The following is a 26,431-nucleotide window of genomic DNA, read 5'->3' on the forward strand; positions in this document are numbered from 1 at the left end:
CTGGCCGCGACTTTCATGAATTGATTAATGTTTTTGCTGTTGTTTGAATGAATGCTAATGAAAGTGTTTCGTGGATGAATGTTGGTAAACGATAGGCTAACTAATCAAGCAAGAGTGTTTTAGCTAGTGCTGCATAACCCTTCACAAGGGTGTGAAAATAGTCGGACTGTGACACTTGGTATTAGAGCCAAGGCTCTGTTGCTATGAGAATTCAGTTACCTTCATTGTGGGATTTGGAAAGCTTTGGTAAATGACTATGACACCAAATAATGCTGAAAGAATTAGTGCACTGGAAGCACAGGTTGAAGAAACAACCAACAATATGGCCAACGAGATGGCCCAACTAAGGGGGACTTGTTGATGAAGTGATGAGATCACACCAGCATCAAGCAAGTTTGACAACTGAAATGTTAGAGGATTTTCACCACATTGTGAAAAATTTGCAGGCTTGGATGGCTGATCTGGATGCAAAGGTGAATCTGATGGTTCTTGCTATGGGGAACTCCAACACTCTAGGAGTTAGAAAGACCAAGGTACCGAAACCTAAGACGTATAGGGGTGCCCGTGATGTCAAGGATTTACAGAACTTCTTGTTTGATATGGAACAGTATTTTCGCGTTGTGAGGATGACCTCAGAATAGGTGAAAGTGGATGCTGTAACCATGTACTTGATTGGTGACGCAAAACTGTTATGACGTGCCAAATACAATGACATTGAAAATGGAAGCTGTGTAATTGATAGTTGGGCAAACTTGAAGAGAGAGCTCAAGACCCAATTCTTTTTTAAGAATGTTGAGTACAATGCTAAGAAAAAGTTGAGAGACTCAAGAATATTGAGTTGATAAGAGAATACATGAAACAATTTTTTGCTTTGATGTTGGATCTCAGGGATATGTCGGAGAAGGACAATTTGTTTTATTTTCTAGAGGGGATGAAACCGTGGGAAATAACTGAACTTCATAGACAAAGAGTTCAAGACTTGTCTACTGCACAAGTTGCTACAGAACGCTTGACTGACTATGCTGGGGAGAATATTGCTTCGTCCAAAGGGTCTGGCGGAGAGGGAAACAATGGAAAGTCTTTCAAGAAAGGCAAACCCAAGAGTGGGGGAGCTGACTATAAAGCATCAACCTCAAAGGAAGCTTTGCCGTCTCGAGGGTTCAACACACCCAAGGGAAGGGGTAAACTTGAGTGTTACTTGTGTCGAAATCCTTATAGAGTTTTTGAGTGCCCTCACAAAGCAACGCTTAATGCTTTACAGGCTTCCATTGCAGAACAGGTAGTGGAAGATGATGGGGAAGAAGATGAGACCCCGAGGATGGGTACAATGCGGCAGGTGAGCACATTGGAAAAGTAGGCTAAAGCCCCAAATGTTACACAAGCCAGAGGGCTAATGTTTGTGGACTTGAGAATCAATGGGAAGAGTACCCGTGCTATGGTGGATATTGGGGCTACCCATAACTTTGTTTCTTAACCGAAAGCTTAGAAACTTAACTTATCCTTAGAGAAGGATACATACTGCATGAAAGCAGTTAATTCTGTAGCCTAGTCTACTCTAGGAGTAGCTAAGCAAGTTACTGTAAAGTTTGGGCAGTGGGAAGGTCATGTGAATTTCACAGTGGTGCCATTGGATGACTTTCTAGTCATTTTGGGAATGGAGTTCCTAAAGGGGACGAAGGCAGCGTTGATGCCTTTGGCTGGTTCCTTATGTCTAATGGGAGATCGCCCGTGCATGGTGCAAGCTGTTGTAACGAAAGGAGACGATGAGAAGTTCCATTTAGCCATGCAACTCAAGAAGGGTTTGAGAAAGGGAGAGTAGACATATCTAGCCACAGTGGTGGTAGATGAAGAAGTAGGCCAAGAGTTGGTGCCTATGATAATCTAAGCTGTGACAATCCGAATAAATTTAGAATTTAAATAATAAAGAGGAAAGGAAATACTCAGAGGACTCGTCAACGAACACAGGGAATTTGTCGATGAGGGTAAAAGAGAATTCATCGATGAAGACTGAATTTTGTCGACGAAGAAATACCGAGAGAGTTTTGAGCCGACTAAATTTTGTCGATTAGGATTGAATTTTGTCGACAAAATTATTGAAGGATTCGTCGATGAATGACGTGGATCGTCGACGAATCCAGTTCTATATATATCAAAAATCCGATTTTTAACTTCTTTATTAAGCAAACTCTCTCCTCTCTCTCTCTCTCTCTCTCTCTCTCTCTCTCTCTCTCTCTCTCCCCTTCGGTCCTCTCTTTCTCTCTCTTTCATCAATTTTGGGCTAGATTTATTCCAGATTGACAATCTGAAGTCACCACGACGCTCTTAGGGAAGTTCTCTCCAAATATGTTGGAGCGAATCGTTGGTGAAAGCAAGTTGGAAATCATCCCTAAGTCGAGATTTGACTTTTTAAGCCCAATTTGATATTACGACAGTTATAGGAAATGATATACACACGGAAATACTGAGGTTTAATACTGCGAATTTTCAGTTTTAGGGTATTGATCAGGAAGTTCTACGGGGGTTAGACTAGGATATTTTAGAGGCTTTCTCAGTAGCCAGGTAAGGGAATAAACTAAAGCAGTTACTTTTCACGCAAATTATTATTATTTATGAGCAAACTGATTTCCTGAAAATATGTATGATATTTGAATGTTATGGAATTAATTCATGTTTGGGAAAAAAATACTGTATTTATGTTGAAACATGTATATATGTATGAGATGCCAGAAACCATAATTTTTAGAGTACAATGTATAGTTTTATACAACAAATGTGTGGTATGAATATTATTTTAATTCATGTTTGGGAAAAAAATACTGTATTTATGTGGAAACATGTATATATGTATGAGATGCCAGAAACCATAATTTTTAGAGTACAATGTATAGTTTTATACAACAAATGTGTGGTATGAATATTATTTTACATGGAGAAATATTATGATATGATAATGATGTGAATGCAGTATGATTTGAGAAGTTATGAAAGTATACAGTACAGTATGATTCTGATAAATGTATGATGAAATAATTATTTTAAGAATGATGTATATGTATATGAAATGTTCGGCGCAAGGTCGTAATTATGAAATATTCAGCGCAAGGCCGTGACATATGAAATGTTGGGTGTAAGGTCGTGATATATGAAATGTTTGGCGGAAGGCCGTGATATATGAAAGATTTTGCGCAAGGCCATATTTATGCAATTATGAAAGATGCTATATGATTATGTATTATACGTTATTAGAACCCGGATGTTAGTTTAGTTCAGTTCAGGAACTCGGTACCGTAGCTATATAAATCAGATATCTATGTTCAGATTAGTGCTAACCACTCCACGAGGGAGTGGGAGATGGATAGTCGGTGTGACTTTCAGTATAGAGTTGTAGACGTCTACCTAGCAGTCCGGACCAGGGTGTGGTGGGCCCATCGTACTTACATACACTTTTTGACTCGGCACTTACTGAGAAGTTTCTCATCCTTGAACTAAATATATTTTTCAGGAGACCCTGAGTAACCGGCGGGTCGTAGCCGCCGTGGAGTCAGTGGTATTACCCCATTAGGAGGGTAAGCAATGTACTAGGATCAGAATTATTTTGGTTATGGGATGCTAGATGTATTTTGAAATATTTTGGAAGAATGTAAATAGACACAGTATTTTGGGAATGTAGATAACTCTGGTATTATGCTTCTGGTATTATGTTTTATGGTTGGATGATTGAGATTTTATGTTTACTGCTGCTTAGGTTTTCGCTGTGATTGATAGGTATCCCCGTTACCCATGGGTTCGGGTTGACTTTTCCATTTATTGTGTTATATTTCATGTTAAGAAATTGAGGTCGTTACAGTTTGGTATCAGAGCCTAGGATACTAGGTTTTGTAAACTCTAGAGTGCAGTAGTAATAATACCAGAGTATAGGATAAGGGGATTTGAGGTCTGGTTTTGTAGGCTAGATGCAGGACTTCCGTGGTGGTTTGTGTGATTTTCCTGGGGTGACGATTTCAGGAAAGTCATTGTAAACTATCGTCGGGTTGGGTATCTAGGTTGCAGGATTGAACCTTGAATTAAGATCAGGAGTGATGAGTTAATTAGGAGAAATATACTATATAAGTTGAGTGATATGTATAGAGAATGAGGTTTTTGAGTTAAGTTACATGTTTTTTAGGATAGACCTTGGTGGCAATAGTGCCCACGCCAGTGGGAGTGAGGGTGCTGGACCCTCAAGCGCTGTGGGTAGTGATTTAGATGCCGTTTTACGCAGCGTGGCACAGCAGGTTATGGTAGAAATTGCCAAGAGTTCGAAAGAATAGGGTGGTCCATCTATAGGCCACAGTAGCTCGATCAAGAAGTTTATTAAGATGAGTCCTCCGACTTTCTCAAGAGGGACAGATCCTGCAGTTGTTGAAAACTGGGTGTAGGAGATAGAGAAAATATTTATAGTGCTGCAGTGTTCAGAGGAGCAGAGGGTACTATTTGCCACATATAAACTGATTGGAGAGGCCGAGAGATGGTGGTCAGCTGTGAGACTTTTAGAGCAGCAGAGGACTATACCTGTGAAAATGATATGGGAGCAATTTAAAGAAATATTCTTCGACAGGTATTTTCCAACTTCGTCCATGGAGGCTAAGATTGAGGAGTTCCTGAACTTGAAGCAGGGACAGCTGTCAGTATAGTAGCATGCGGCGAGGTTCCTCGAGCTATCTTGCTTCACCCTGTACATCATTCCAGATGAGGCGGAGAAGGTACGACAGTTTGAGAGAGGTTTGAGGAGAGAAATTTATAAGTAGGTATCGATTCTGAAGTTGTAGGATTTTGCGGAGCTAGTGTATAGAGCCACTATAGCAAAGATTGGTGAGCAATTGGAGGCTGAGGAGCAGAGGCAGAAGAAGAGATCCACACCTTCTGGTTCCCAGTAGGGGATTGGACGTGGTTCGTGGAAGAGAGGTGGCTACTATAGGGACCAGAGACAGGAGACCGGGAATCACGGTTTCTAGGGTGTACAACCATCTTTAGTTTGCCTAACTTATGGGAAGAGACACCCAGGAGAGTGTCATGCTCGGCAAGGTGTCTGCTACAGGTGCGGGGAGCCAGGACATATAATGAAGGAGTGTCCGATGCAGATTGGTGTAGCTCTTGCTCATAGACCTGCACGAGGAGGCTACTAGGCACCACGAGGAGGCCAGTAGAGGAATATGGCCCCAGCCAGGCTTTTCGATTTAACGCCGGGTGATGCTGAGGCAGCCGACGACGTGGTGACAGGTACTGTTAATGTGTTTTCATTTAAAGTTATTGCACTTTTTGATTCTGGTGCCACACACTCGTTTGTGTCCTTGGGTTGTGTTAAATTATGTGGGGTGGAAACGCAATCATTAGATGTTGAGTTATTAGTGGCGACGTCGATTGGGTTAGCAGTGAGATGTAGTAGAATGCTTCGTGGTTGTCCAGTTGATGTTCAGGGGAGGATTCTATTTGTTGATTTGGTGGTGCTGGATATGCACGGGTTTGATATCATCTTCGGCATGGATTGGCTAGTGGCTAATTCTGCTATTATAGATTGTCGTGCTAGAGAAGTGATATTCAGACCCCCAGGGAAACCAGAATTCAGATTTATAGGGCTACGAGTGCAATCTTTACCTCAGATGGTCTCAACTGTTCAAGCAAAGAGATTGCTCCAAAATGGCTGTCTGGGATTCTTGGCTTTTGTAAAGGAAATGTCAGAAAATGAATTGAAGCTTATTAATATGCCTATGGTGAAAGAATTTGCAGATGTGTTTCTAGATGAATTACTAGGTTTGCCACCTGATCGTGAAGTAGATTTTCCCATTGATCTACTTCCAAGTATATCGCCGATCACCAAAGCACCGTACCGAATGGCGCCAGCAAAGTTGGCAGAATTGAAAGACTAGTTATAGGATTTGCTTGATAAAGGTTTCATACGACCTAGTGTATAGTCATGGGGAGCTCCAGTACTGTTTGTGAAGAAGACGTGTCTATAAGGATGTGCATAGACTACAGAGAGATTAATAAGGTGACCATCAAGAACAAGTATCCTCTACCTCGTATCGATGATTTTTTTGACCAGCGGGTGTATTCCAAGATCGATCTTAGGTTAGGTTACCATCAGGTAAAGGTGAGAGTAGAAGATGTATCGAAGACAGCTTTTAGGACCAGGTATGGGCATTACGAATTCCTAGTTATGCCATTTGGTCTGGCGAATGCTCCTGCTGTATTTATGGACTTGATGAATAGAGTTTTCCACCAATACCTAGACTAGTTTGTTGTTGTGTTTATTGATGATGTACTGGTCTATTCGAGGAGCTATGAGGAGCACGAGATACATTTGAGGCATGTTTTGCAGATGTTTAGTGTAACGACCTGAATAATAATGAGATTTAAATAATAAAGAGGAAGGGAAATGAAGATAGTAACAGAAAGAGGAAGTCGACTTCGTCGACGACATTGCACTTTGGAAGGAATAACCGAGGGGAATCATCAAGGCTTCGTCGACAAATATAAGGGATTCGTCAACAAAGGTTTTAGAGAATTCGTCGACGAATATAGGGGATTCATCGACGAAGAAATGATGAGAGAGGTTGTGAGCCGACTGAATTTCGTCGACGAAATTTTAAAGAATTTGTCAACGAATGACGTGGCTCGTCAACGAATCTAGTTCTATAAATACTAAAAAATTGATTTTTAACTTCTCTACGAAGCCAATTCTCTCCTTTCTCTCTCTCCCTTTTGGTTCTCTCTCTCTCTCACTCTCTCTCTCTCTCTCTCTCACTCTCTCTCTCTCTCTTTCGTCGATTTCGGGCCAGATCTTTGCCGGATCGACAATTCGAAGTCACCACGACGCTCCTGGGAAAGTTCTCTCCAAATCTGCTGGAGCGGATCATTGGTGAAAGCAAGGTGGCAATCATCCCAAATCCAGGGTAAGACTTTCTACTCAATATTTGGATTTTCTACAGTTGAGGAAAGTGTTATACGCTTAGAAATACTGAACTTCAGTTCTGGGAAATATGTTTTCTGGGTATTGAGTTGAGAACCCTGCGGGTAGGGGTGAGCAAATGGTCGGTTCGGAGAAATTCGGTTAATTAACCGAATTAACCAAAAATATCGGTTAACCATTTCCATTAACCGAACCGACCGAATAAGGGCTATTAACCGAACCTCGCCCGATCGAATTTAACCGAAATCATTTAAAATTAATTATTAAAAATAGAATATACTTATAATTTTTTTTACTAATTCTACATCTGCCATTACCTAATATTAAATTGTTCTTCTGGAAATTGATCAATTAAGAATTTTATTCTAATCAAGTGCACACTCCACAAAACTAATGATGCATCATATGTCCCTTATGCTCTCTGTTTGAACGAGATATATACTAATCATTTGTTTATTTAACATACACAAGAAAAATGAAAAACAATTTTCAGTTAAAAAAACTTCAGTCAGTTCCCAGCTTCAGTCGTAGATATCATTGTAAAGAAGTCATTGTTAACTTTCTTATTAGAAACTGAATCTGTTTTTCACCCTTTGCAAGGGCTCTTCTTCTGCTGTACAGCTCACGTCTCAGCAGCATTCTAATCTCAGAATCCCTCTTGCCCACCTACTCCAGTAAGATCACGCACCTGCACGCAGACCCCGTCACAGCGTCACTCCAGAGTCCAGAGCCTGTGGCGCAGAAACCCTACTATCAGAAGTAGCCCTCCTCGGCTCCTCCGCTCGGCCTTTTTTCCCCCATCCCTAACAATTAACAAATTAACATATTAATTGATTTTTGAAATTTAATTAATTATTAAATCGGTTAATCGGTTAACCGAATTTATATTTCCTATTAACTGAATCGAAACCCGATTCATCAAATTTTGGTGAAGCCCAACCGAATTGACCGATCCAATTTTTTTGCCCGAACTGATTCGACCGATTTCAGTCGGTTAAATCGATTAATTTGGGTTTCTCGGAATTATGCTCACCCCTACTTGCGGGTGCAGAGCTGATTTTCTTAGGGGCTTTTCAGGAATCAGGTAAGGGGATAAACTAAGCTAATTCTTTTTAAGGAAATGTATATGTATATATAGCATTCGATTTCAGCAAATAATATATTTATATATGATTTATATATTTGAGAAAATACTGTTGAAAATGATGGTATGTTGAATATGTGAAAACCTGTTAGTGTAGCATGAGTATAAATTGTTATGAAATACTATTTTCTGGGAATGTTTGAATGATACGAATTTTTATAATGGAAAACCGGCGTATGGGCCGAGATTTTTATGTATTATGCCAGCGTACGAGCCGTGCTATTTGTGCGATTTGCCAGCGTATAGGTTGTGCTATGATATGATTTGCCGGCTTATGAGCCATGTTATGGATGTGATTTGCCAGCGTACGAGCTATGCTATGATGTGATTTTCTGGTGTACGGGCCGAGCTATGGATGTAATTGCCAGCGTGCGGGCTGTGCTATGATTTACCAGCGTACGGGCCGAGCTTTGGTAAAATGTGAAATACTGGCGTACGGGCCGATGATTTTCATGATGTATGTATATATATAAAAAATGATATGATTGATTTGAAAATTAATGATATGAAATATTCATGTATCACAGTTTCAGTATATGTTATATGATATTAGAACCTGGTTGGCTTGGTCTAGGCTAGCACTTGCATGGTACCGTTGCTATGTGTCCATGGTCTTCGTGATCATGATATTTGTGTTAACGCCGCTGTATGGAGTGGTGTGATATTGGATGGTCAATGTGGTTTTTAAGAAGTGTGTGATCACCCCTAGTGTACAGATCAGGTCAGGCAGACCCATCAGACTTACAGATTGTACTTTTAACTTGGCAGTGGTCGGGCAACCATTGTCAGGTCCCGCTTTCGGGCCACACAACCTAGTCATGTGGGGGTAATACATGACAATAGACAACTAACCTACCAGGAATGTTTTTTTGTTATTATTATTATTATATGAGACGAAATATGTTTATGAAATGCAGTATGTTTTGCCATGATTTGATGATATATATGTTTTCCCAGATTTGACAAACAATTACTAAATATGTTCTATATGGTGTATGTATAACACGAAATACTCATGTTTCCATATGCTGGTATTAGTTTATTTCCCTTACTGAGAGGTGTCTCACCCCTAAATTTCATAAACTTTTTAAGAGCCCCTGATAGGATAGCGGGAAAAGTCCCGCTGATCTAGAGCTGTTGCCCTTTTTGAAGGGTGAGTTTTTATAAGGATAGTTAGATTTTGTGGGAATTGTCCCTAGATCTTATTTTTGGGATGTATATATGGAAATACAGTGGATATAGTGACTTTGGTATTTTTAGTAATGTGATGGATGTTTCCGTATTTATAATATTGTGATTGTATGTTTCCTACTACTTAGGCTTCCGTTATGTATTCTGATGTATCCCTGGTACCCACGGGTCCAGGTGGATTATGATCTGTTGATGTTGAGATTTGTGATATTGATCTTATTATATATATATATATTAAAAAAATATGAAAATTAAGCAGGTCGTCACAATGTGGTATTAGAGCCTAAGTTGCTAGGTTCTGTAGACTTTATAATGCAACGGAAACAATACCAGAGTTTAGGAAATGATTTGAGGTTTCATTCTACAGTCTAGAAGTAGGACTTTCGTAGTAGTTTCTGTGTTTTTCCTGGGGTGACGGTTTCAGGAAAACCATAGTAAGCTATTGTCGGGTTGTGTTCCTAGAATGTAGGACTAAGGATTAGAAATGAGTTAGAAATGTTGAGATAAGTGGTGAGGATAAGTGGGTAAATTATAAGGATAGAATTTCTAAGTTGTGTTTGTTGTTTCCAGGATGGATCCAGGAGGAAGTAGTGCCCATGCGAGTGGCAGTGATGGAGCGGGACCATCAGGTGTAGCTGGGATCGACTCTGACGCGATATTACGTAGCGTGGCTCAGCAGGTTATGGCTAAGATCTCTAGGATCTCGAGGGAGCAGAGTGATCCATCTGCAGGCCATGGGTGCACTATAGAGAAGTTTACGAAGATGAATCCTCCAGCGTTCTCAGGTGGGGTTGATCTTGTAGCCGTTGAGAATTGGATGCAGGAAATCGAGAAAATCTTGGCAGTATTGGAGTGTACTGAGGAATAGGGGGTCCTCATTGCCACCTATAGATTGACAAGAGAGGCCGAGAGGTGGTGGACTGCAGTGAGACTATTGGAGCAATAGAGGGTGACTCCGAGAGCTATGACATGGGACCAATTTAAGGATTTGTTCTTTGACAAATATTTTCCAGCTACTGTTAGGGAGGCTAAGGTAGAAGTGTTCCTGAGTCTGAAGTAGAGACAGCTATCCGTCTAGTAGTATGCAGCACGTTTTATTGAGTTCTCTCGTTTTGCCCTGTATATTGTTCTTGATGAAGTGAAGAAGGTGAGGTAGTTTATGAGAGGCTTAAGGCGAAATATATTTAAGTAGGTGGTGGTGTTGCGGATCCAAGACTTTGTTGAATTGGTCGACAGGGCGGCCTTGGCAGAGATTGGTGAGCGTCTTGATGCAGAGGAGCAGGGACAGAGGAAGAGATCTGCATCTACCGGCTACCAACAGGGTCATAGACCGGGGCAGTGGAGGAAAGATTAGTCACAACACCAGTATTGGTTATCCCATCAAGGAGTGAGGGGTATGTCATTTACAGTGATGCATCGTTGAAGGGACTTGGCTGTGTATTGATGCAACATGGCAGGATAGTGGTGTATGTTTCTAGGTAGTTGAAAGAATATGAAAAGAACTACCCTACACATGATCTTGAATTGGATGCAGAGGTGCACGCATTGAAAATTTGGAGGCATTACCTACACGACGAGTAGTGTGAGATTTTCTCCAACCACAAGAGCTTAAAGTATTTCTTCACGCAAAAGGAACTGAATAAAAAGTAGAGAAGGTGGTTGGAACTAATTAAAGATTTTGATTGTACCATCAATTATCACCCAGGGAAAGCAAACGTGGTAGCTGATGTGTTGAGTAGGAAATCCAGGGAACCAGTGTTGGCAGCTATGGAGATCCAGTATCCGATTATGATGGATCTGGAGAGATTCGACATAGATTTGATAGGGAGTGATCTTCCAGTGTGAATTTCTAGTCTTGTAGTACAGCCTACTCTACAGGAAAGAATTAAAGCCGCTTAAAAGGAAGATCCAGAATTAGCAGAGGTGATAGACAGAGTACAGAGTGGTCAGGGGAAGGAGTTCAGTATTACAGATGACGAAGCCTTGCGGTTTCGTACCAGATTATGCGTTCCTGCCGATACAGAGATTAGAAAGACTATTTTAGAAGAGGCTCACAGATCTTTGTATACAGTTCATCCCGGTAGTACGAAGATGTATAGAGATCTGCTAGAGTCGTACTAGTGGAGTGGTATGAAGAAGGAGATCGCCAAGTATGTAGCCTAGTGTTTGACGTGCCAGCAGGTAAAAGCTGAGCACCAGAGGCTAGTGGGGCAGTTGCAGCTGTTATTTATCCTAGAGTGGAAGTAGGATCATATATCTATGGACTTCGTGTCAGGACTGCCGACGACATTACATGGCCAAAAATTCTATCTAGGTGATTGTTGACCATTTGACTAAGACCGCCCACTTTATACCTATCAAGATCAGTTATCCCCTCAGCCATTTAGCGGAGATTTACATCCAAGAGATAGTTCGTTCTCATGGGGTGCTAGTATCACTTGTGTTAGATCGAGACCCGCGTTTTACGTCACATTTTTGGAAGAGTCTGCCGGAAGCTTTAGGGTCTCAACTATCTTTCAGCACAGCATTCCATCCGCGGTCAGATGGGCAGACTTAGAGGACGATACATACATTAGAGGATATGCTCCGTGCGTGCGTATTAGATTTTGGGGGTAGTTGGACTCAGTTCATGCCACTGATAGAGTTCGCGTATAATAACAGTTATCAGTCCAATATTGGCATGGCACCGTTTGAGGCTTTATACGGTAGGAGATGTCAATCTCCTTTGTTTTAAGATGAAGTGGGTGAGCGGTGAGTAGTGGGGCCAGAGCTTGTGTAGCAAGCATGTGATAAGGTTAAGCTTATCAGGGACAGGATCAGTGTAGCTCAGAGCCGACAAAAAAGTTACATTGATAATCGCCGCAGGAATCTAGAATTTGATGTGGGTAATCATGTGTTTCTGAAGATAGTTCCGATGAAAGGGGTTATGCAATTTGGGAAGAAGGGTAAACTTAGTCCTAGTTTTATCGGTCCATTTGGGATTCTAGATAAAGTGGAACCGGTAGCCTACAGGCTAGCTTTGCCACCTATGTTGTCCAGGATCCACGATGTATTCCATATTGCTATGTTAAGGAAATACGTCCCAGATCCTTCTTATATCATCAGTTATGATGAATTAGAGTTCAGTGATTCATTGGTGTATGAGGAGGTACCAGTACAGATTCTGGATAGAAAAGTACAGGAGTTACGTAACAAGAAGATTCCTCAGGTAAAATTTTTGTCAAGGAGTCATGCTATTGAAGAGGCTTCTTGGGAATTCGAGGAACAGATGAAGTAGAGGTATCCGCATTTATTCCAAGAAGTTTGATTGGATAAAAATGTAAATAGTTATGTAGTATTTATTTTGCAGGTACATGTAATGGTTTAATTAGTGTAACATTTTAGTTTTGGAAGAATTTTTTATTGTGTATATGTAATCTCCCAGAACTCGTAATGTAACCACGGTATTCCTCCGCCATAAGTGAGGGTAGGTAATAAAATAAGTAAACTCTTTTCTTGTTAAGGGATGACGAGTTATGGAACAGTAAATTTCGAGGATGAAATTTTATAAGGAGGGGAGAATGTAACGACCTGAATAATAATGAGATTTAAATAATTAAGAGGAAGGTAAATGGAGATAGTAACAGAAGGAGGAAGTCGACTTCGTCGATGAACGCTTTGCGTTCGTCGACGACATTGCATTTTGGAAGGAATAACCGAGGGGAATCATCAAGGCTTCGTCGACGAATATAGGGGATTCATCGACAAAGGTTTTAGAGAATTCATCGACGAATACAGGGGATTCGTCAACGAAGAAATGCCGAGAGAGGTTGTGAGCCGACTGAATTTCGTCGATGAAATTTTATAGAATTCATCAACGAATGACGTGGCTCGTTGACAAATCTAGTTCTATAAGTACTAAAAATCCAATTTTTAACTTCTTTACGAAGCCAAATCTCTCCTCTCTCTCTCTCCCCTTCGGTTCTCTCTCTCTCTTTCATCGATTTTAGGCTAGATCTTCGTTGGATCGACAATCCGAAGTCACCACGACGCTCTTGGGGAAGTTCTCTCTAAATCTGCCGGAGCGGATCATTGGTAAAAGCAAGGAGGAAATCATCCCAAATCCAGGGTAAGATTTTCTGCTCAATATTTGGATTTTTGACAATTGAAGAAAGTGTTATACGCTTAGAAATACTAAACTTTAGTTCTGGGAAATATTGTTTTCAAGGTATTGAGTTGAGAACCCTACGGGTGCAGGGTAGATTTTCTTAGGGGCTTTTCAGGAATCACGTAAGGGGATAAATTAAGCTAGTTCTTTTTAAGGAAATGTATATGTATATATAGCATTCGATTTCAACAAATAATTTATTTGTATATGATTTATATATTTGGGAAAATACTGTTGAAAATGATGGTATGTTGAATATGTGAAAACCTGTTAGTGTGGAATGAGTATAAATTGTTATGAAATACTGTTTTCTGGGAATGTTTGAATGATACGGATTTTTATAATGGAAAACTGATGTACGGGCCGTGCTATATGTGTGATTTGCCAGCATATGGGCTGTGCTATGATATGATTTGGTGACGTACGAGCCGTGTTATGGATGTGATTTGCCAGTATACGAGCTGTGCTATGATGAGATTTTCTGGTGTACGGGCCGAGCTATAGATGTAATTGCCAATGTACGGGCTGTGCTATGATTTGCCGGCGTACGGGCCGAGTTATGGTAAAATGTGAAATGCCAGCATACGGGCCGATGATTTTCATGATGTATGTATATATATATAAAAAAAATGATATGATTGATTTGAAAATTAATGATATGAAATATCCATGTATTACAGATTCAATATATGTTATATGATATCAGAACTTGGGGTGCTTGGTCTAGGCTAGCACTTGCACGGTACCATTGCTATGTGTCCATGGTCTTCATGATTACGATATCTGTGTTAACGCCGATGTACGGAGTGGTGTGAGATTGGATAGTCAATGTGGTTTTTAAAAAGTGTGTGATCGCCCCTGGTGTATGGACCAGGTCAGGCAGACCCATCGAATTTACAGACTGTACTTTTAACTTGGCAGTGGTCGGCCAACCATTGTCAGGTCTCGCCTTCGGGTCACACAACCTAGTCATATGAGGGTAATATATGACAACTTCCAGCTAACCTACCATAAATGTTTTTGTGTTATTATTATTCTTATATGATATGAAATATGTTTATGAATGTAGTATGTTCTACCATGATTTGATAATATATATGTTTTCCCAGATTTGACAAACAATTACTGAATATGTTCTATATGGTGTATGTATAACATGAAATACTCATGTTGCCACACACTGGTATTAGTTTATTTTCCTTACTGACTGGTATTAGTTTATTTCCCTTACTGAGAGGTGTCTCACCCCTAAATTCTATAAACTTTTCAGGAAGCCCTGATAGGAGAGCGGGAAAAGCCCCGCTGATCTAGAGCTGTTGCCCTTTTTGAAGGGTGAGTTTTTGTAGGGACAATTAGATTTTGTGGGAATTGTCCCTATATCTTATTTTTGGGATGTATATATGGAAATATAGTGGATATAGTGACTCTGGTATTTATAGTAATGTGATGGATGTTTCCGTATTTATAATATTGTGATTGTATGTTTCCTGTTGCTTAGGTTTCCATTATGTATTCTGATGTATCCCTGGTACCCACAGGTCCAGGTGGATTATGTTCTGTTGATGCTGAGATTTGTGATATTGATCTTATTATATATATATATATATATATATATATATATATATATATATATATATTATTTTAAAAAAATGTGGAAATTAAGTAGGTTGTCACACTTAGGGAGAAGAAGTTGTATGCCAAATTCAGTAAATGTGACTTTTGGTTCGAGAAAGTTGTATTTTTGGGACATGTTATTTCAGGAGATGGGATTTCTGTAGATCCCAGCAAGAATGAGGCGGTAGTGAACTGGGCTAGACCGAGGAACGTCCAGGAGATTAGAAGTTTCTTGGGGTTAGTGGGTTATTATTGTCGCTTTGTCGAGGGGTTTTCAGCTTTGTCAAGACCTTTGACACGACTGACGAAGAAGAATGCTAGATTTGAATAGGACAACAGCTATGAGCAGAGTTTTCAGGAGTTGAAGCAGAGGCTAGTCACAGCACATTGATCATCCCGTCTGGGGGTGAGGGTTATACTATCTACAGTGATGCGTCCTTAAAGGGGCTTGGTTGTGTGTTAATGCAGCATGGCAGGGTAATGGCATATGCATCTAGACATTTGAAAGAATATGAAAAGAACTATCCTACCCATGATCTTGAATTAGCCGTAGTGGTACACGCATTGAAAATTTGGAGGCATTACCTGTACGGCGAGCAGTGCGAGATTTTCTCTGACCACAAGAGTTTAAAATATTTCTTTACCCAAAAGGAATTGAATATGAGATAGAGAAGGTGGTTAGAGTTGATTAAGAATTTTGATTGTATTATCAGTTACCACCCAGGGAAAGCAAATGTGGTAGCTGATGCACTGAGCAGGAAGTCTGGAGTATCAGCGTTAGCAACTATGGAGATCCAACATCCAATCATGATGGATCTAGAGAGGCTCGACATTGAACTGATAGAGAGTAATACTCCAGTATGTATCGCCAGCCTAGTGGTACAACCTACTCTGCAGGAAAGAATTAAAACCGCCCAGAAAGAAGATCCAGAATTAGTAGAGGTGATGGACAGAGTGTAGAGTGGCCAGGGGGAGGAATTCTGCATTTCAGATGATGGAGTTTTACGGTTCCATTCTAGATTATATGTTCCTAGTGATGCTGACATTGGAATGACTATTTTAGATGAGGTTCACAGATCCTTGTATACAGTTCATCCTGGTAGTACGAAAATGTATAGGGATCTGCGAGAGTTTTATTGGTGGAGTGGAATGAAAAAAGAGATTGCCGAGTATGTAAACCAGTGCTTGACGTGCCAGCAGGTAAAAGCTGAGCACCAGAGGCCAGCAGGCCAGTTGCAGCTGCTATTTATCTCAGAGTGGAAATGGGATCATATATCCATGGACTTTGTTTCAGGGCTGCCGTTGACATCACATGGTCAGAATGCAATTTGGGTGATAATAGACCGGTTGATTAAGTCTGCCCATTTTCTCCCTATCAAGATTTGCTATTCCCTCACCCGATTGGCAGAGATTTACATCCAGGAGATAGTTCGTTCTCATGGGGTGCTTGTATCTATTATGTCAGATCGAGACCCGCGATTCATGTCATGATTTTGGAGGAGCTTGCAGTAAGCTTTGGGGTCTCAGTTATCGTTTAGCATGACATTCCATCCTCAGTCAGACGGACAGACTGAGAGGACGATATAGACACTAGAGGATATGCTCTGTGTATGTGTATTAGATTTCGGGGGTAGATGGACTCAGTTTATGCCACTGGTAGAGTTTGCCTATAATAACAGTCAACAGTCCAGTATTGGCATGACACCGTTTGAGGTCTTGTATGGTAGGAGATGTCGATCTCCTCTGTTTTGGGATGAGATAGGTGAACGACGAATTGTGGGTCCAGGGATGGTGTAGTAGGCATATGAAAAGGTTTGACTTATTAGGGAAAGAGTTAGTGCAGTTTAGAGCCGACAAAAGAGTTATGTCAATAACCGTTGGAAGAATTTGGAGTTTGATGTGGGTGGTTGCGTATTTTTGAAGATAACTCCGTTAAAAGGAGTTATGAGGTTTGGTAGGAAGGGTAAACTTAGCCCTAGATCCATCGGTCCATTTGAGATTTTAGAGGTTGGGCCAGTGGCCTCCAGGCTAGCTTTGCCACCTACACTATCCAGGATACACGATATATTTCACGTATCTATGTTGAGGAAATACGTCCCAGAACCTTCTTATATTATCATCTATGGTGAGTTAGAGCTTAGTGACTTGCTAGTCTATGAGAAGGTACCAGTGCAGATTCTAGACCGAAAGAAACGGGAATTACGTAGTAAGAAAATTCCTATGGTAAAGGTTCTATGGAGGAATCACGCAGTAGAAGAGGCTTCTTGGGAGCTCGAAGAGCAGATTAGACAGAAATATCTGCAACTATTCCAAGAAGTTTAAATGTAATTAGAAAATGTAAGCAAATATGTAGTTTTCCTGTGCAGGTACATGTAATGTTTTAGGTAGTATATGGTATTTTAGTTTTGGGGGAAATTTCTTTGAACTTGAGTTGTAACCGCGGTATTCCTCCTCCATAAGTGAGGGTAAGTAATAAAATAAGTAGACCATTTTGCCTAATGGAAAATAAATTATATGAATAGTAAATTTTGAGGATGAAATTTTATAAGGAGGGGAGAACGTGACAACTCGAATTAATCTGGAATTTAAATAATAAAGAGGAAAGGAAATACTTAGAGGACTCATCGACGAACACACAGAATTTGTTGACGAGGGTAGAAGAGAATTCGTCAATAAAGACTAAATTTTGTCGACGAAGAAATACCGAGAGAGTTTTGAGCCGACTGAATTTCGTCGACGAAATTATTGAAGGATTTGTCGACGAATGACGTGGCTCATCGACGAATCGAGTTCTATATATATCAAAAATCTGATTTTTTACTTCTTTATTAAGCTAACTTTCTCCTCTCTCTCTCTCTCTCTCATCAATTTTGGTCTAGATTTATGCCGGATCGACAATCCGAAGTTACCACGACTCTCCTTGGGAAGTTCTCTCTAAATCTGCCTAAGCGGATCGTTGGTGAAAGTAAGTTGCAAATCATACCTAAGTCGAGGTAAGACTTTTTATGCCCAATTTGATATTATGACAGTTATAGGAAATGACATACACGCGGAAATACTGAGGTTTAGTACTGGGAATTTTTAGTTTCAAGGTATTGATCAGGAAGTTCTATAGGGGTTAGCTAGGATATTTTAGGGGCTTTCTCAGTAGCCAAGTAAGGGAATAAACTAAAGCAGTTACTTTTCACCCAAATTATTATTATTTATGAGCAAACGAATTTCCTGAAAATATGTATGGTATTTGAATATTATGGAATTAATTCATGTTTGGGAAAAAATACTGTATTTATGAAACATATATATATATATATATATATATATATATATGTATGAGATGCCAGAAACCATAATTTTCAGAGTACAATGTATAATTTTATATAGCAAATGTGTGGCATGAATATTATTCTACTGGAGAAATATTATGATATGATAATGATGTAAATGCAGTATGATTTGAGAAGTTATGAAAGTATACAGTACATTATGATTCTGATAAATGTATGATGACAAAATTATTTTAAGAATGATGTATATCTATAAGAAATGTTCGGCGTAAGGCCGTAATTATGAAATGTTCGGCGCAAGGCCATGATATATAAAAGATTTGGCGCAAGGCCATATTTATGCAATTATGAAAGATGCTATATGATTATGTATTATATGTTATCAGAATCCGGATGTTAGTTTAGTTCGGTTCAGGAGCTCGGTACCGTAGCTATATAGATCAGATATCTATGTTCAGATTAGTACTAACCACTCCACGAGGGGGTGGGAGATGGATAGTTGGTGTGGCTTTCAGTGTAGAGTTGTAGACGTCCACTTAGAAGTCCGGACCAGGGTGTGGCGGACCCATCGTACTTACAGACACTTTTTGACTCGGCAGTGGTCGGCCAGACATTGTCGGGTCCAGCCTTCGAGCTGCACAACCCGTTATGGGGTGTAATACATGACATTAGCTAGCTTTTCATCTTGGGTATATTTTCAGTATTATCAGTATAACAGATGTTTACGTACGATATGATTTAGCAGCATTTATAAAAGCATATGATTATTCAGTATTTTATGATAAATGTCTATAGATATATGAAATGTGCTGTATATGTATAATTACATTAAATATTCATGTTTCCACACAGCTGTATTTAATTTATTTTCTCTTACTGAGAAGTGTCTCACCCCCAAACTAAATATATTTTTCAGAAGACCCTAAGTAACCGGCGGGTCGTAGCCGCCGTGGAGTCAATGGTATTACCCCGTTAGGAGGGTAAGCAATGTACTAGGATCAGAATTATTTTGGTTATGGGATGCTAGATGTATTTTGAAATATTTTGGAAGAATATAAATAGACATAGTATTTTGGGAATGTAGATAACTCTGGTATTATGCTTCTGGTATTATGTTTTATGGTTGGATGATTGAGATTTTATGTTTACTGCTGCTCAGGTTTTCGCTGTGAGTGACAGGTGTCACCATTACCTATGGGTTCGGGTTGAATTTTCCATTTATTGTGTTATATTTCATGTTAAGAAATTGAGGTCGTTACATAAGCATTGTTGAATGAGTACAAGGAGGTGATGTCGGATAAGTTACCTCACAAATTACCTCCACTACGGGATGTGGAGCATAAGATTGAGTTGTTTCTAGGAGTAAAACCACCTGCTAAAGGGCCATATCAGATGTTGCCTCTTGAGCTAGAAGAATTGAGGAAGCAACTTGATGAGTTATTGGAAGTGGGATATGTTCGCCTTTCCAAAGCACCGTTCGGAGCACCGCTATTGTTTCAAAAGAAACATAATGGGAGCCTGTGGATATGTGTTGATTATCGTGCGCTCAACAAGGTGACAGTGCGCAACATGTATCCTAGTCCATTGATTTCTGATTTTTTGTATCAGTCGAGTTATGCCAAGTACTTCACTAAACTTGACTTGAGGTCAGGATACTATCAGGTGAGGATTGCTGATGGGAATGAGCCGAAGACTACTTATGTGACACGGTATAAGGCATATGAATTCTTGGTGATGCCATTTGGGTTGACGAATGCGCCTGCAACATTCTGCACCTTGATGAACCAGGTTTTTCATAAGTACCTTGACAAGTTTGTTGTGGTGTACCTAGATGATATTGTTGTCTACAGTTCCACTTTAGAGGAACATAAAGAGCATCTATGGAAGGTGATCGATAGGCTGAAGGGGAATAGTTTGCCTGTGAAGAAAGAGAAGTGCTCTTTCGCTCAGCGGAGCATCAAATTCCTTGGTTATGTGATTGAACAAGGCTATATCAGGATGGATATGGAGAAGGTAAGGGAAATTCAAGAATGGAAGATCCCAATGACAGTGAGGGAGTTACATTCCTTTCTTGGCCTTGCCAACTACTACAGGAAGTTCGTAGAGGGGTATTCACGAAGGACGACTCCTATGACAGAACTACTGAAGAAGGGTCATGGGTGGAACTGAACAGAGAAGTGCCAGGGAGCCTATGATGACTTGAAGGATGCCATGATGAGAGATTTGGTACTTGCTTTTCCAGATGTCATGAAACCCTTTAAGGTAATGATAGATGCATCAGACTTCGTCCTTGGAGGAGTCTTGATACCGGAGGGACATCCTGTTGCGTATGAAAGCCATAAGCTTAGTGAAGTAGAGTAGAAGTACACAGCTCAAGAGAAGGAGATGCTAATGGTGATTCATTGCCTCAATGTGTGGAGGCATTACTTACTTGGGTCAAGGTTTGTGGTGAAAATAGATAACTCAGGTTTTAGCCATTTCTTCACACAACCAAAGTTCACACCCAAGCAGGGCCGATGCCAGGAATTCTTGGAAGAATTTGAATTTTCCTTTGAGCACAAGGTGGGCAACTGAACCAAGTCGTAGATGCACTAAGTAGGAAGGCCGAGCTAGCGGCCTTACAAATGGTAGGACATTTGACTTTGAGTACTGTTATCACAACGGTGCGGGAGTGCATCAAAGAGAACTTAGCCAAAGATCCAGTTGCGCAGAACTTAATGAAGCTTACCAAAGAAGGGAAGGTACGATAGTTTTGGATGGAAGATGGATTGCTGATAACCCATGGTAACCGACTCTTTGTGCCACGAGCTGGTGATTTAAGGAAGACATTGTTGAAGGAATGTCATGATACCATATGGGCCGGAAATCCAGGATGGTAGCGTACTTTGGCCTTATTGAAGTAGGGATACTATTTTCCACACATCCGTGATGATGTGTGGTTGATTATACCCAAACTTGTCTCACTTTCCAATTAGACAAGGTGGAACAGAGGAAAATTGTAGGGCTATTGGAGCCCCTACCAGTACCGTCCAAACCATGGGAAAGTGTCTCATTGTACTTCATTACCAACCTGTCCAGAGTGGAAGAAGCAGGGTCTATACTTGTTATCATAGACAGGTTTTCGAAGTATGGTACATTCATAGCCGCACAAAAGTACTATTCGGCAGAGGAGACGACACAATTATTTTTCAAGAATATTGTGAAATATTGGGGTGTTCCCCAAGACATTGTTAGTGATCGAGACTTAAGATTCAATGTTAGCTTCTAGATAGAACTTTTCAGAATCCTTGGTTCACAACTTGAAATCTCTTCGACTTATCACCCACAGACAGATGGACAAATAGAGAGATTCAATGGGCTACTGGAAGAGTACTTGCGCCACTTTGTCAACGCCAACCAAAAGAATTGGGTGCAACTACTTGATGTGGCTCAGTTATGTTTCAATGCCCAAAAGATCTCAACAACTAACAAGAGCCCTTTTGAGCTTGTTACATGCCAGTAGTTGCTGTTACCTCACACAGTGGATGAGCCGTACAAAGGAAAGAGTCCTAAGGCGTACATCTTCACCAAAAATGGAGACAAAATGCTGAGATTACCCGAGCTTACTTGGAGAAAGCTACTGAGCGGATGAAGAAGTGGGCAGATCAGGAGAGAAGACTGCAACACTTCAATGTAGGTGATTTGATGCTTGTTAAGCTCAATCCTAAACAGGCTAGGTCACTACGAGGACAAGATAGGAGACTACTTCGCAAATATGAAAGACCAGTCCCCTTCTTGGCCAAAGTCGGGAAGGTCTCCTACAAAATGGACCCTCTGACTTGGATGAAAGTGCATCTTGTGTTTCACGTTAGCTACCTCAAGCCGTACAATGCCGACACCGATGATCTGAGCAAAAGTCAGTCAACCAAAGCAAAAGTGAATACAGTTCAACTTGGAAGACATGAAGTTGGAGATATCCTTGTAGACAGAGAGTTCATATCCTCAAGGAAGAAGCGGCATGAGTTTTTAGTGAAGTGGAAAGGCCTTGGTGATGAAGAAATCAGTTGGGTTTCTGCGGAAGATATGCAACTGTTTGTGGACAAAGTTGAAGTGTACCTAGTGTCAAAATCTACAAGGATGTCGACTGCATAAGTGGGGGAGAATATCACAAGCTAAGCTTGTTCAGGGCATTATGCTTGCCTATGACCGCTTGCCTTGTGTGTTTGAGATGAGTTTCCATCATGTAAATACTAGTGTAGGGTTATTTTCCAGTATTTATTTCATTGTATGCCAAATAAGGCAGTATGACTCCTCGGTCACTTTGATGTTTCCTAGTGCCAGAGTGAGAATAGTCTAGAAAGCTCTTTAGGGGAGGGTGGGTTTTCATCAGTCATTATAAAACTCACTAGCTTTTGTCAACGTGTTTAGCCTACTTGCCTCCCTCTCTAAGCACACAATATCAACAGAGATGTTGTTAATGAATTACGTTTACTTCAATGTTTACTGCTTGCTTGCCATGACTTTCATGAATTGATTATTGTTTTCGCTATTATTTGAATGAATGCTAATTAAAGTGTTTTATGGATGAATGTTGGTAAACGATAGACTGGCTAGTTAAGCAAGAGTGTTTTAGCTAGCACCGCACGACCCTTCACAAGGGTGTGAAAATAGTCGGACCGTGACACACGGGTCTACTCTAAATTTAGGTTAGCCTATGCCTGTCTAACCGACTCTCAACTCTCAATTTTCCATTCAAAATTTGATACCACCCACAAATTTTAAAAAAATTAATTTAATTTTTAAAAACTATTTCTTTAATATTTTACTAGCCATAGATTATATACATACATACATATATATATATATATATAAAATATTATTTTGTAAAAAAATTAGACTTGAATGAAATGAATAAGCCCAATGCAATAATTATACAATGCACCTCATTAGTTGAATTTAAATGTTGGCTGATATCAACTTAATTTAGATATATTTTTTGATTTGAACTTTGTAAATTATGGGTACTATTACATATTAGGAGAGCGAAATGTCATTGGAGAAGTGTTTTTGCATAAAAAATAACTAAAAAATAATACAACTAGATGATAATGTCAAAAACATTTTTCTTTAAATAAGATCAAAATTTAGAAACAAAAAAATTAAAATTATTTGAAAGCATGAATTTGAAGTTTTTATTTAAATTTAGGGCAATAGACATCCACCTTTTTAAAGGTTTGATAAAAAAAATAAAGACATCCCCCGAGATTTTAAAAATGTTAAAAGACCTTTCCTAAGGTTTTTGTTGTGTTTAGTGGCTCATTTCTTGAGTGGTTGACATACACAAGGAGGAGAAGCATAATTAATTTTTGCAATCTAGGGGAAACCGTCGACGATTTCACTAAAATTCAGAATTATTTGCTCTTGGTATCTTTCTGTCGAATCAAACCGTCGATAGGTCTTTGAAACCATCGACGATTTCGTCCTGGGCAGTGAGACGAAATTCAAAATTTGAATATGAACATTAAGTTGGTTGGGATTTGAGGGGAAACTTCTGAAGGGAACTTTGTTTATATACTAGTCCGAGTTTATTTTGAAACGAAGATCATTGTAAGAAGTATTGTAGTGTATGTTCTTTCATACTTACATAGTGAAACTTTGCTGATTGCTCCCATGGACGTAGGCATTACTGAATCACGTAATTCTTTGCGTTGTTGTTCTTGCTTTCATATATACTGCGCTTGTGTGTTCTTCATGGTTGTTGCGTTTAATTTGTGTGACGCTCCGATTTTCGTACAATTTTTTTTACAATAATAAATAAATATTCACTTGTCCTCAATAACATTCATAAATCGGTCACGTTAACAACTTTATTACCATTCATATGACCCAACCCCTATTGGGTACCAGGTTAAAAGTCATTTTATTTATACAACCTAACAGCGGAAGACGGTATATACATAACAATCAGAATACAATACCCAGAGTATCATCATACATCTACAGAACCTAGCAACCTAGGCTCTGATATCAAATTATAATGACCCAAATTTCTATCCATTTTTTTTTCTGTCACGCTATAAAACGTAATCTCTGATACCCTGTATTCTACCTATGTAGCGAAAAAACATACATTCAAAACATAATCCAAAAATACGCAATACCAGAGTTCTACAGACCACCTGTATATACATACACATATATACATCATTTCCCAAAAATCTGAATTCTAACTTTCTTAGTGGTCTAAAAATCACCTCTTTCAGATGACAGTCGATACTAGCTTGGTTAGTAGCCAGCTAGTCCATACCTAGAATTACATCGAATCCATGCATATCTAGCACAATTAGGTCAGCTGGTAATATTCTCTCTTGAATTTCTACTGGGTAACCCTTGAGCGCCCTACGACATCTCGCCACTAACCCTGTCGGTGTTGCTACAGACAATTCAACATCTAATAATTGTGTTTTAACACCAATCAATTTAACATGCCCCGTAGAAACAAAAGAGTGGGTGGCACCTGTATCAAATAAAACAATAGCTTGATATGATTAGGCAATAAAGGTACCTGTCACAACATTGTCTGCGGCCTCCGAGTCTCCCAGTGTCAAAGCATAAACCCTCGCCGGGGCTACATTCCTCTGCTGGCCTCCACGAGGCACCTTATAATCTCCTTGGTGCGGTTTGGGAGAAGGAGCAGTACTAGGTGGTTTAGGACAATTTTGCACCAAATGTCCCAGTCTAGCACAGCGATAGCAGACTCCTTGTGACGACCTGCTTAATTTCCATATTTTTTTTTCAAAATATAATATCACAAATCCCAGATCAGCAGATCATAATCTACCTAAACCCATGGGTACTAGGGATACATTAGAACACATAACGGAAGCCTAAGCAGCAGGAAACATATAATCACAATATTATAAATACAAAACATCCATTACATTACTATACATACCAGAGTCACTATATCCACTGTATTTTTCATATATACATCCCAAAAATAAGATCTAGGGACATTTTCCAGAAAGTCTAACTGTCCCTACAAAAACTTACTCTTCAAAAAGGGTAGATAAACAGCACTAGATCAGTGAGGCTTTTCCCGCTCTCCTATCTGGGGCTCCTGAAAAGTTTATGTTGATTAAGGTGTAATCCCAAGAGGGGAGAGGGGGGGGGGGTGAATTGGATATTTTAAAAATTCTTTGAAACCTATTTACCAATCAATCCCTATATCTAAGTTTAACTAGTCACTTATCAAGTTTGTGTGAAATTATTCAAAATACACAAGCAAGCTAGAAATTGAAATACGATGCGGAAAATAAAAAAGATAAGGGAAGAGAGAATGCAACCACGATTTTATGAGGTTCAGCCTACTTGGCCTATGTTCTCGCCTTGAGCAACCACTCAAGGATTCAGTAACCTTGCTCCTTAAAGTGGGACGGAGCTTCCCTTAAAATCCGCTGCTTATAAGAGGCACAACTTCCTCCTACTCTACTGCTTACAAGAGATACAACTCTCTCCTCTCACACCGGTTCACACACCGAACTGTGTATACAATAGAATCTGGAAAATACACTCAAACATAATGCTTCTAACAAAAGCTGGTGAGTACAATTCAAATTCCTAAAACATTGACATATGATATAACTTGAAGCTCGTGAATGAATGAAAACAATAAAATCGTTTTATGTATGATATGCCTTAAAACACAAATCCCTTTTTAACCAAAACTTTAAAGTAAAGATAAATTCAAAATGTTTTGGAATAATCTAGGGTTCTTGGTTCACTTTACAAAAATGCACACTTATATAATTGAAGTGAACTTGTTGGCAAAAACTTTGTCTTGAATATACACTCAATCAAAATCACAGAGTTTTATTTCAAGTACTCAAGCACAAAACTGAGTGTTGGCCTAATAAGGCTTACAATTCTTATTTTGATGATAACAAATCAAATGATATATTTAATATGTTTCAAGTAAAAGTGTTCAGGAAAATAACAGAGCTCAATTGTATAAGAAAGTTCATGGATTACAAAGAGCATGAAGAATGAAGTCATATTGTGAAAAGCTCAAAGGAAAGAATGCAACTACAAAGATGGTGGAAGAACAAGTTTTGAAGACTAGA

The sequence above is a fragment of the Malania oleifera genome, chromosome 5 (genome assembly GCF_029873635.1).
Source record: "Malania oleifera isolate guangnan ecotype guangnan chromosome 5, ASM2987363v1, whole genome shotgun sequence".
Taxonomy (NCBI): Eukaryota; Viridiplantae; Streptophyta; class Magnoliopsida; order Santalales; family Ximeniaceae; genus Malania; species Malania oleifera.